The 13,273-nt window shown below is 44.6% G+C and overlaps 1 long non-coding RNA gene across 1 annotated transcript; it reads right to left on the bottom strand.

Annotated features, from left to right (window-relative positions):
- Positions 1 to 9,323: 9,323 nt before the first annotated feature.
- On the bottom strand, positions 9,324 to 10,030 carry LOC144180443 (uncharacterized). The gene is made up of 3 exons (XR_013324419.1): positions 9,883 to 10,030; positions 9,542 to 9,687; positions 9,324 to 9,449 (listed from the first exon to the last, which is right to left on the bottom strand). It is a non-coding gene; the product is annotated as an uncharacterized LOC144180443 (long non-coding RNA).
- Between the last annotated feature and the right edge of the window lie 3,243 nt (positions 10,031 to 13,273).

Genomic DNA, 13,273 nt, shown 5'->3' with positions numbered 1-13,273 from the left:
AGAGAGAGAGAGAGAGAGAGAGAGAGAGAGAGAGAGGGGGGGGGGGAGGTGACCCGGTTGGGTGGGAGGGACAGAGAGATTGGGTGGGGCGAGGGACAGTGGCGAAGGATAAGGAGCTGAGAGAGAAGAAGGAATAAGTGTAAAGAGGACTAGTAGGCTAGTCCGATGTTGCGCGGTAGGCTGTTTTTGACAGGCTGTTATGAGGGCTGGATCAACTACTTGAGGGGGTGCGCGAGTACCCGGCGCGAGTTGATAGGCTAAGTAAACAAACTAAGGCCTGTTGGTGTGAAGCCGGCGAACAGAAAAGTTACAGGTGGGCATAGAGGTGGGCATACCGACGTATAACCAAAATTAGCGGTGGCTTAGCTCGGCCATGCCAGGATATACGTAGCGTGATACGTAGCGTGATACGTAGCGTGATATACGTTCAGCTTGTCATTCTTAGGTTTCCTGGTTGTCTAGGATTAGCTTGATTATCATGCTTACTGCTGCTTCAATGGCACACACTCGCGGTATACGTTATGTGACACATGGATATTTATCAAGCGGCTCCGGCGCAGTGTCACCAAACGCCCCACAGCTAAGCTGGTTCCACATGCGCACGCCGGTGTTGCTGCGACACACGAGCCATAGGTTGCACACCCGGCCACTCCTCGCATGATCATCAAGTGGACCGCACCGCCACATGCGGAACGGAGGTCGGCGAAGACGCTGGGCGCGTGGAGTGTGTGAGAGACGCCAGGCAGCGAGCAGCGTTCTGTGCGCCGTGAGACGTCACTGCTCCCCGCGCATGCGCAGCACGGCTCTCCAGGAGCCATGCGAAACTTCTCAACCTCGCCCAGTGTAGCTCACGCTACAAAAACAATTAAAGTAAACATGCGACCAGGCAGTCAGAGCGGGCAGACAATGAAAGCAAGCAAACCGTGATCTGCTAACACGTGAGGCTGTAGGTGTAAAATTAAATGGACAAACGGTAAACGGTAATCCACAGAGCGATCTTCATTCCGGAAACACGTTCGTTGCAAACGCCAAAGCCACCGTCAAGCAGACGTCAGATACTTGGCTACTCGCAACAAACTGCGGAACGCGCTCATGTATATCCCTCACTCGAACACAACAATAGTTCGCTAGTTCGCTAAGTTTCAGCCTAAAGTGCCGTGTATTCTCAAGGACAGACTGAGGAAGGACATAGCTGTCAACGGTTTTATGCAACAGATTTATGCAATTTCGCGCAATTAAAAATGTTTTTGTAATTGTTTCAAGCAGAAATAAATATCATCAATGGAACACACAGGCACCGCCGGCGTAAGCTTAGAGCAGGGCCGTAACCAGGGAGAGAGGGTTGGGGGGTTCTGAACCCCCTCCCCCGACTCCGAAACATTTTCTGGCTTCAACATTTTATACACATCTATTAATGTCACCGATGCGCATGATTAATATGTGATAATGAGCCAATAAACACTTTCAACATGGCCACAATTATGCCCCCCACCGAAAAAGAATTCTGGGTACAGCCCCGGCTTAGGATATATGCAAGCGTGAATCACATGCCATACCAGCACGGCATTTTGCCTTTCCTAAAGTTTACTTCCCTGGCACACTTCGCACTGACTCATTTCTGTTTGTTCTTTCACTTCATTTTCTTGGACTAAAGTCCTCGCTTGGGATTCGCGTATGGGGTGAATTTTACAAAATAAATAAAAATCTGAGAGAAGAGCATTCCTTGAGCATGAATTATGACAGACACGGCCGTGAAAAAAATATGGAAGAAAAATCCCGGACCATCTTCACTAACGTGAAACCTTGGCAGGGGCGAAGCATGCAGTCTATAAATGTGCATTCTTGGCGCCTTGGCGTTTTTGCCGATGGAGATGAAACCGTCAGGGGTAGAGGTATACAGCTTTGCTGTAAATGTCTCATGTCTTTGAAGCACGAAGCGTTCTAGCGCGAGGCGTTGGAAAATTGGAAAACGAGTGTTCCGGTGCGTTCTTATAGTACGCATTTTTGCCCGCGCAAATGGACGTTCTAGCTCGAGGCGTTGGAAAGTGAGTGAACAGCGTGCTCAACAAGCTCAACAGCTCAACAGCGTGCTCAACAGCGTGCTCAACCCCGCAAGAGCCGACCGGCTCGCCGAAGCCCGCCGATGAGGCAACTGCCGGAGGCGGATATCAAGGTGGTCCTCCAGGCCAGAGGAGGATTAAGCCTCAAGTTGGTGGCCCAAGCTTCTCTTGCCGACGCTATATTTCAAGCAGCCAACGTCCACCGAAACCCGACAGACCAGATTCGGGTCCACCATATTTCTAATTATCTCCTAATCAGCACCCCGTCTGAAGAACGATCCCAGAAATACGCCACTATTTAGTCACTAACTCTTCACTAATCTCTTATTTTCACTAGCGCGCAAAGAAGCTGGACCTGATGCTCTCATCATAGTGGGAGACTTTAATGCACATCACACGACATGGGGGTACCCAACGTGCAACCCTAAAGGACGAGACCTCTGGAATCAGGCACAAATACATCAGGTCACGTTAGAAACAGAATCGGCAACCAGAATCGGCAATAGTGTACAGCGAGATTCCACTCCTGACCTCACATTCGCACTACAAGGAAAGCCACTTGGAATATAACAGCCGCATCTCTCGGTAGCGACCACTATATAATAAAGACTATATTGACGTAACACATAAAACCCCACGGGTTTCTTGGCAGAAAACCCTCACAAACTGGGAAGACTTCCGAAAGATCCGAGAGCCGAGCGATGAACCGAATAGCATTGAGAGTATAAGAGGAATAGGTCAGTGGGTCGAACAGTTTTTGAAAGATGTAAAAGCCGCCACAAAAAACCTGGATCTGGAAATACCGCCCGAAGCTGTTGACCCACACCTTAACCATCTGTGGGAAGTCTACAAAAGCATGCAAAGAAGATGTCGGAAAAACAAAAGCAACCTAAATCTCAGAATTAGACTTTCTAAACTTGATAAAGACATTGAAAATCATTCAACGCGCTTATCTCAAGATCAATGGAACCAAATTTGCGATCAAATGAAAGGAAACATAAATATGAGGAAAACATGGCAGCTCCTCAGACATCTGCTCGACCCACATCAGAGCAGAACTTACCATAGACACAGACTGACTAAAATAATCCAAGCTTTCCCAGGCATTGACGAAGACTTGACAGAACAAGTCAGAAAAACCTACCTCTCCTCTGGAACTCCAAAATCCATCCCCCAGTATGGCGGATAACCAAACCCGGTGATGGACAGGGAAATAACAGAAGCAGAGGTGCGTGCGGCAATACTTCTTCGCTCAGGGTCAGCCCGTGGCCCAGACCAAATAACCAACAAGATGTTGAAGAATCTAGATGACGAGTCCATTACTAACATAACGAAGTTTTTAAATCAGTGTTGGAAAGAAGGCGTCATCCCTCAGGCATGGAAGCACACAAAGGTGTATTTATTCCGAAAACAGGCAAACCCTTAACTCTCGAACACCTATCTCTTTAACCTATCTCTTTAATCTCTTTAACCTCATGCTGGGGAAAGCTAATGGAACATATCATCCTATCAAGACTGACACAGCACATACAAGATACACAGCAGCTCCCACACACAATGATAGGCTTCAGGGCCGGAGTGTCTACGCAAGATATTCTGCTCCAGCTATCTCATGACATTATAACCCCTTCAAATAGCCTAGACACGGCAGCAATCCTGGCACTAGATCTTGCCAAGGCTTTTGACAAAGTTACCCACGCTGCCATCGTGGAAGGGCTAGAATTAACTAATCCGGGAACCTGCACATACAACTACATCAGGAACTTCCTTACAAACAGAACTGCAGTACTTAACATAGGCAGCGTCACCTCGACCACTATTTTACTTTCAGACAAGGGCACACCGTAAGGGGCAGTGCTCTCCCCGCTCCTGTTTAACCTGGAAATATTGGACATTCTCAAACAGCTAAGCCTGATCCCTGACCTGAAATTTAGTCTGTATGCAGAGGATATCACTCTGTGGATGACAGGCGGTAGCGACGCATGCATAAAGGAGACTCTGCAGAAGGCCTCACAGCCATTAATAGAAAGAGGAAAAAAAGGCAGGATTATCATGTTCACCAAATATATTTGAACTCCTTTTAATCCCCCTAAACGAAGTAAGCAGCAACTCCCGGACAATAAAATACACATTAACAACAATCGGATTCAAGAGGTCTCATCACTAAAAATCCTAGGCCTTCAAATCCAGAACAACAGGGTAAACACTAAATTCCTCCAGACAATCGAGAGACATATCAACCAAACAATCGGTCTGATTCGCCGAATTTCAAACAGACGCAAAGGTTTGAAACAAGATGAGAGAATCAGGCTGGTGCAAGCGTTTGTCATCAGCAGAATAAATTATTCTTTACCATATCTAAACCCAAGCACTGCAGAACTGAACAAAGTGAATCAGTTAATGAGAAAAATATATAAATCCGCACTGTACCTGCCCCTGTGCACGTCCACAGCCAGACTCGAGGGACTAGGAGTGTACAATAAAGCCGAAGAACTCATTGAAGCCACTTGTTAAATCAATATGGCCGATTATCCAAAACCCCTACAGGAGTACACACCCTTCGTAACTTAGGTATCAAACATCCTGCAGTGCTAAACAAACAAACTGGCGCACTCCCGATACCGCATGACACGCACACAAACTGATCATTAGGCCAATGCAAAGAAACATGCATCCCGTACACCACGTAGAGCGACGGGAAAAAAGAGCTCGAGCTCTTCAGACAAAATTTGGAAGCAAGGCCAACGTCGTGTATGTTGATGCAGCTGAGTATAGACACCACTAGGCCTACGCGATCGCCGTAGTAAACGCCGGAGGGTCCCCTTTAGATACCGCAACTGTCAAGACCCTCAGTCCTGAGACAGCGGAAGAGGCGGCAATTGCCATAGCACTTTCACTGCAACCCACCCCAACCACAGTAATCTCAGATTCTAAAAGGGCAATTCAAAATTTTACTGCCGGCTTAATCTCCAAAGCAGCACTCAAAATTTTGAACCGATATCCCCCCTTTTCCCCCGTATACCTTGTCTGGACACCGGCGCACTCTGGCTTCGACGGAAACGAGGCAGCTCACGAAATGGCTCGAGGCCTCACCATCTGGGCGGGAGCTAGCCTGTACCCAAACCACAGAACCAAATCTGCAAGGGACAGACTAGTGTCTTACAATGACATCACTCAACGTTACCGCCTCTGCCGCCGGGTCTACCCTCTGGCGAAAAAAAAAAAAAACTAACTAACGAGCAAGCCCACGTCTGACGCCTCCTACACTCTTAATCTGGTTCCACGTAAGATCCACTTAGTAACTGGAACTTTTTTGCAAAAAAGTTCCAGTTATATAATTGGAACCGTGTTCCACATATCCTGAAAATTAAGTGGAACAGTGCACCACATATTTTTGCAACTAAATTATGTGGATCGGTGTTCCAAATAAAAGTATGCGGATCACTGTTCCAAATAAAAGGGTAGTTAAAGTTACTGGAACATTGATCCATGTAAAATGATTATGGAATTTATCCGGTGCGCCGTTCCAGGTACCTTCAGACCAGCTGTTTATATAAAACGGTGTCCCTATAGGCATTGGGAAGCTGTCTATGGGACTCCACTTTTCCAATATTTCGGCTTTCCTGTCGGTATACACCGAGGTGATATGCTAGGCTGGCGGATGCATTGGTATCAGAAGGAAACCGCAAGCACCATTTTAACACAGCCTTGATACATGACCCGCAGTGATACCAACAATTGGAAAGCAGAAACCACCGCAGCAGTGTGGTCCCTGACAGTTCCCAACAGTTGCCTATCGGAGCACAGTTCTATATAAAAGTTGGTCTGAGGCACCTAGAGCGGCACACCCTCTTTGGCTTCACCCGCAGAATCCTGTGCTGGGTTTCAGCTGCATATAAAAGAAACAATATACTTGCATTAAAATACGCACGAAACAAACTATTATGACTCATACACTGCTTTTCAACATACTATACAACTTTATTGGTTGTTAGTATTCATACATTTCAGATTTGAATAGCTGTCTATTTTAAATTGCAGAGAAAATGACCAACGTACAAGGAATAAATACCATAACGATAACACCAGGCTCCAAGTGGCATTTTCACATATTCACTTTTACTCAAAAACATGGTTAATAAAGACGGTATTAGGGTCGACTGCTTCATAAATAAATAGACGTGTGCGTCTACCGCGGCACTGACACAGACATTATACAACAGTGAGCATCAAATATGCTGTCTTATCAGATAAACCAAGGTAATTCAAAGGCGGAATTACTCATTGCGCTTGCCATACTGTGTTTACGCATAACTGTTTGGGAATATGCAGTTTGCTATTAAATTGTAGGGAAAGGCCTAAAAACAAGCCATACACGGTTGTATTATCAGAAACCTACAACAGTGCAGTGCACGAGTTTAGGAAAACAACGCTCGAGCCAAGATTAACGATAAAACATTTTGACACGAGAGGTCATATGCGGCGGTATGCCACAATTAAAACATGATTATTAAAGATAGTAGTTTCCTGACACCAGACGTAAGTGTAACATCAAGCTATTTGTAGGCAAAATAGACTTTATGAGCGTCCTGAAAAGGCCTTTGACTTAAGGCACGTTACTTGACCAAACAATTTGTAGTTGTTTAAAATAATTCATCCCAGGAAATCTCACAAAAGCTAGCGTGAATCTTAAATAATTTTGCAAACCAGGTAGCTGGAAGCTTGTTACACATAATAAAATTTAACAAGCAGACTAATTATATACGTCATCAATTCAAGCGGGAACAAGTCAGACATCCTTAAGAAGCAAACAAGCCAGCGTTGAATCATACAGGGGACCAGTTTTACAAAGAAGACTTGAAAGCATTTTTTCCAGCCTCAACGTTTTACCTTAGGTAAAATTCACAGTTGCGTGCTATAAAAACCCTCCCGTCTTGCTGTCAGTGTAATTGTGACCAAATCCCTGCAACTGCCAAGCAAGAAATGCAACTTTGTTCAAAGGAGAAGACTTGTTCACGCCAAATAAGCACATTTTAAATTCTTCTACGGCATGGGTGTCAGCTCACTTACAGTACTAAAATTTATCAATGAAGGCGCAAGCCATCTGCGTAAATAAGCACTGCCACTTTTGCATCAGCAGCAGCACTGCCACGAAGAAAAATCTCATGAGCTACACTTGAATAATAGGACGTTACAATGCGGTGCCATGAACTACATTAACACCCACTATAGATTCAAAGACAGCCTGCGCATTGTGCCAATTATGAAAAATAAGGCACAACTTCAGTGTTCAGTTGACATGAAACTTGCATGTGCCAGTAACTTAAACCTCTTCGTCTGATTTCACCCCCTTCATGCCTTTCAAGAGATACTTTAACCTCTACCAACAATTTAAAATTCCAAGTAGAGCTGAACACTTCAAGTATTTCAACAAAGATTCCAACTTAAATGACACCAGGCAACTGTCAAATTTCTCATGCTTTCCAAGAACTCCCTGCAAAAGTCCCAAGAACTCTTCCAAAGCACACAACCATAAGAACATGATGACACGATGAAAAAGATGACATATGCGGCGAAGAGGATGACCACATCCTGAAGTGACAATGCAGGCGGCGAATCCGTGATGTGTTTCTTGCGGGCAATATTGATGGCGCCAGTCCCTTCCCTCAGAATAACCGAGCCTCGAGAAGACTTACTGCTCACCTCATGTACCTTCAAGGAGACAAGAATATTTTGTTGAGTAAAGCACGTTGTTGGGCTAGTTGGGATTCCATGATAACAATAAAACTGCGCAAAAGGACGGGACGGAAGAAGAGGACAACAAACCAGGCGCAGACTCACAACTAAATTTATTCAGAAACAGCCTACGCACCTATATACCCTTCCGTGCACATGCGCACAGTCGCATGCGTTTAATCACAAGGACGCGTTTAAAAAATCCATACTCACTACAATACAAAGATAGTGACGCTTCGCTAACGCAGTTATCACCATTTTTTCGTATATGAAAGGCCTCTATTAGTTCCCTTGCCACCTTTTCCTTGCTCCGGCCCAGCACTGTGGGTTTTTTTTTAAACGCGTCCTTGTGATTAAACGCATGCGACTGTGCGCATGTGCACGGAAGGGTATATAGGTGCGTAGGCTGTTTCTGAATAAATTTAGTTGTGAGTCTGCGCCTGGTTTGTTGTCCTCTTCTTCCGTCCCGTCCTTTTGCGCAGTTTTATTGTTATAATATTTTGTTACATGATTGCTTTAAATGAGTGAGTTGCTTAGGCCCTTCATAACACAGTAATTGATATAACATCAGTGATTTCTTGCGTTTTTTTCTGGGAGTGCTGCCTAAGGTGAAAGTGCGCTAAACAATATCACCACAGACAATCAATGAAATTGCCCTGATTCTGGAAAGTATCCCACCTTACTGCCTCGGTATCCTGAATATAAGGTTTTTCATCCTTGAGAGGTTTTGTTTATTAATTAAATAATAATTCCTATAATCACCTTTCGGCATTATATTTTACACACCTTCTCTCTGCGAAAAATGTTCTCTGTACTGCATAATGTGCTCCCTAGAATGCTGTAGTGAGGCTGGCCTAATATAACTTACAGCTAAACGATGTTTCTACCGCAAAGAAATAAATGGCCAGTCATAGGAAATCATAAATATCGCACTGTGGCAGAACTTTTTGGGGGAATTAGTTCCACCTAAAATATTTCCCTCTCGATATGTATTACCTCCATGGTTCGTAGTGGTATGAGGCAGAAGTTGAGCTGACTAATGCTGAACTAGGCTGTTGCACAATTTTCTTATAAATCGCAACTATAGCACATTTTCTTGCAGACGTCACTTTCTGTACTCTAAACAATTCCCTTAAAAAAAATTACCCCTTATTTAACCACCTGTCAAAATCCAATGCAAGCATTACTCATGCTACGCCTGTATTTGGGAGTATTATTGGTGCTACGGGCGTATTAAAAGCGGGAAATTTAAATCGTCAGTTGCCACCGTATTGTTGTAGCAGCAACCACGTTGGGCGTGTCCGTGGTGCTGGCAAATCACAGCAACAACTCTCAAGGTGTAAAAGCTAAATATTTACAAAAATTAAATACAAAATAGTGTTTTTTTTGCCACTGTTGGAGCATCCGTAATAGGCGGAATGTGAACACAATGGCCAATATTGGCGTTCACGATAACTTGTTAACAGTGAGATTTTATTAGGATGAACAGCCCCAGAAATTGAGTCCCGTAAAAACAAAATGCCAGCTTACCCAACCAAAATTAAGACCCGAGTGTTTCTGCCAGGGACGTCTCAAAGTGCACTTCCAGGAAAGTTTCGCTAACGTGTTCCGAAAAGCTCCTACTGTCACCTTGAGCCACAGGCCAAGCTGTCACTGAAAAGAAGTTCAAGTTTCAAACTATTAGTTACAAAGAAACTACCTAAAAACGCGCCATGAAAGACCCAAAAATGGCAGTGCGTACTTACTTGTAGAATGCAATGATTTCATCCCGTGCAAGAGCTTTAATGTGTTGCCTTCTGATGATACACTTCCAAGAAGGGGTCCAAATACAATTAAAATGGCCATATGCATTCCTTGTACAGCTGTTTTAGGTCTATCTTCGCCCTATTGCCTAGAAAATAAACAGTACAAAAATATCAGAGAATAAATTTATGCCTTGCTTTACCCAGGGAGCACGAGAAAATATTGAACAATGTCTGATTCGTTCCACGAAAGTCGAATGTCTTTTTTACAGCGGAAGCCCTGGTAATCTTTTCTTGCAAAACAATTTGAGATATAAAAATATTTGAACATACTTTAAGCTCACCTGTCCTTGGTCTATGCGAACTGGTGAATATCTGCACAATATGCACGACTCAAAAGGTACTATTTTGTGGCTTATGAGCTCCACAGGGCATTCATAATCGGCCGCACTCTTCCCGACGACCCTTCAGCATGCCGAAGATGTCTTCAGCCAGTAAATGCCAGAGCCATGACTTCGCAGGAGCATGTAAAGAATGGAAATAATTTGTTTTCATTTTTTTTTTTTGCAGAGAACCAAAAACATTTGTCACAACCTATCAGTGGAGGGCCAAATGTCTCCACAGTCAGCCACAGACTCTTTCTGAACAGGTCATAGAGTATGAATACAGAATGTAGCAATCTGCTTTTGCAGTATAATTTCTACGTTCAAAGGAGAACAAAAATGGATTAATGTTTGGTGCACATCATGATTCAACAACTTTGCACCTGAGCGTTTCGAAAATTTTCCAACTCTCTAGCTGCCACTGACATTGATAGCATAAAATGGCAGGAATGAATTATTTTTAAACTTACTTTGTGGCGTTAAAACTTCTAATAGTTCGCACGTGAGCTTTATGGGTAATTATTCTGAGGTCTCAGGTTACCACTGACATTGACAGCATAGAAACGGCTCCACACTTTCTGCGTGTTTCCACCCAACTTCCCCTCCACAAAAGGAACGTTTTGTTACTACGCTGCTGCTCAACCACTTTCCCTCGCATTTCACTACACGTCAGGGAGCCAACTAAAGTTGACTAGTGTAAATAGACCATCTAAATTCATCGAAGGCATTGGAAGAAACGGGGAACAACTACACACACAGCACAGATAAACGTAAGCAGTGCTGCCGCCAACGTCTTGAACGCACATCAACATTAGGCGGAATAGCGTGATTAGCACAGTAAATTTATGGCTCTCATAAGACCAACACAACGCAATTAACACGGAAGTTTGAAAATACCGATAAGGCTAAAGACAGACGCTCAGACAAACAAGCCGTGCAGTGTGTGCGCGCGAGACAATAGCGTGCGACTAACTTGAGAAGATTCAGTACCGCTGACAGGTACAGCAACCGTCAATATAAAACTAAGCAACACCACACCATAAGGGGACATGCAGACTCGAGAAATGCGCGCGCCAGCAACTTTCTAAATAGCACTAGCTAACGTATGCAGTCATAAATGTCAAGCCGACTCCGACCCACTAGCACACAAGCTTAAAGTGAATAACGGCCGCAAACGTTTCTCGCATCGAAGAGGCAGCAGAGCGGCACGTTTATCGGACGCACTGATGAACAAGTCAATGAACAACAACCGTTACCAGAACATAAATAAGCAGCACTGACCTTTTTTGCGCCTCCCGGCAAAACTTCACTTCGTCGAACAGTGAATACAGCCCGAGGACATGAAGAAATCCGTAGTTTCACGCCACAACCAAACTGGTAACCGTTCCCGCCAGTCTGACTGACAGTACATTTAGTACATCAGGCGCATAACGCGAGCAATCAAGAAAACCGCTATAGAAGGCCACTGGTGGCGCTGCATGCGGACGAACAAAAACTAGCTTGCGAAAACGTTGAGACGTAGGGGCGCTGCTGTCGTTAAAAGTGTTCACGCAGTCCCGTTTTTCCCTCATCGTCGTTGTACCCGTTGCCGTCCCACTATACCATGCATCAACGCAAGCGGCGCTGCCTTGCGGCTGTCAACGCATGCGCACGGCATGCCGCACTGAAGTGGCGGTCGTTTCGTAATGGTTTCGGCCAACGTTTTCTTCCTCCGTGCCTTGGGCGATGCACGCCGTGGCCAGTGACCAGTCCGTGGAAGAGATCACAAGCTCGGCACCCTTGATCGCTTATATTTGCTTCGGAAAATGGGAGTAGGCCTCTAAGCGGACGTCTACGCGGCTCTGAGGCTGGAACAAAGAGCTCAGATATTAGCCTATTTAACACGTTAGTTGGGCTAAAGTTGTTTCTCGCCGCGGGCCGTGAGCGCGTGCGGTATGTGTGCATAAACTTCGATGACAGCTTTATTTCGTTCTTTGCAGTGAAAACAAAACGACGCTTCTTTATTGACTGCGTTCGCTTGACAACAAGTCTTTCCAGTACCAATAATATATACTGCGACGCTCTTTGATATCCACGTTATAGAAAGCTACTTCCGTATAGTGAATCCAGTGTGATTACTCGCTAATAAGCGCGTAATAATACACCTTCCCGTTTTCCAGCAGTTTGTCTTCATGAACACCAATAGTGCAGGAAAAGAGCAACGGGGGAAGGGGGGGGGGACCAGAAGGAGAAGGCAGGTCATTCGGTGAACTTGAATTACTATGGTAAGTAACAACATTAGGGTAACACTGCGAATTTTCGCGATACTGCAAGGCATAATTTGAAATAAGAATAACATTTCAGTATAAATATATAGAATGTAAGGCAGATGCCGCGGAGTAGATTTAGTTCTCCGGGTTCTGTGTCGTTCTCCTCCTGCAAAGAGGCTTTCGTTTTTGCTTGTGAAAATCAATAGCCGGGACGAGACAAAATACAAAAACTAACTTTTAAGCATATAACTGCATGCGTAGCATGATGTGTGCGGTGTAAAATGTGGCGCAGTCGGTTACCATTATGTATGTACCCCATCACAACATAAGTAACGTGGACGAAGTACCATTGAGCGCGTACTACACCACAGCGAGATGATGACTGAGTGTTGAACAAAAACTGCCGTTTCTGCGAAACTTTGTAAATCAAATGCATAAAATGTAATGGCCTCAATAAGTATTTCGTAATGAAGATGTTCACAAAAGCACCACGAATTCTTCAGCGCTATAGCAGCTATGGCTTTGCCCGAACGGCAGACGGGGAAAGGGAAGACGTTTAGTCCTTCTCAAATTGAAGTCACTGGTGATTTTGTATACTTGACGCCTCAAATTAGAAAAATACGATGTTCACGAAAGCGGTTTGGGTGCCGCAGAACACCTGGAAATGGGTTCCTGCAATTTCTTCTTTTGCCTAAGATATCCTCCTCTCGACATTTTTAATGCTTTGTACAGCGTTGACAAAAAAGTGGGATTTCATTTTCTGTCAAAGGACATCACTAAAACTACAGCTTAGCCGTATTATGAAAGTTAACTGCTTCAAGGCAGTTTCATAGATGTCGGCAAAGTTCATTAAATTTTATGTGCGGTGTGCGGGTGTATATTAAACGCGCACGTGCATCTTGGGTCAAGAAGCACCTAATATATATGCGGTTCATTGTTCCAGTTGATGCATGAAAGAGAGCATACTTCACTGCCATGCACGAGTTATGTGGAACAAGACACGAGCAAAAAATATACAAACGCACTCTCCCCAACCGTTTACTGGGACATAAGTGGAACAGTAACCGGAACCGCCGACATCGCACGACCCCATTTCTTCGGTT

This window comes from Haemaphysalis longicornis, unplaced genomic scaffold, assembly GCF_048455015.1.
Source record: "Haemaphysalis longicornis isolate Haplotype H1 unplaced genomic scaffold, Haemaphysalis longicornis Haplotype H1 scaffold_4, whole genome shotgun sequence".
Taxonomy (NCBI): domain Eukaryota; kingdom Metazoa; phylum Arthropoda; class Arachnida; order Ixodida; family Ixodidae; genus Haemaphysalis; species Haemaphysalis longicornis.
The sequence above is the reverse complement of the archived record's forward strand: the minus strand, read 5'-3'. Positions and strand labels throughout refer to the sequence as shown.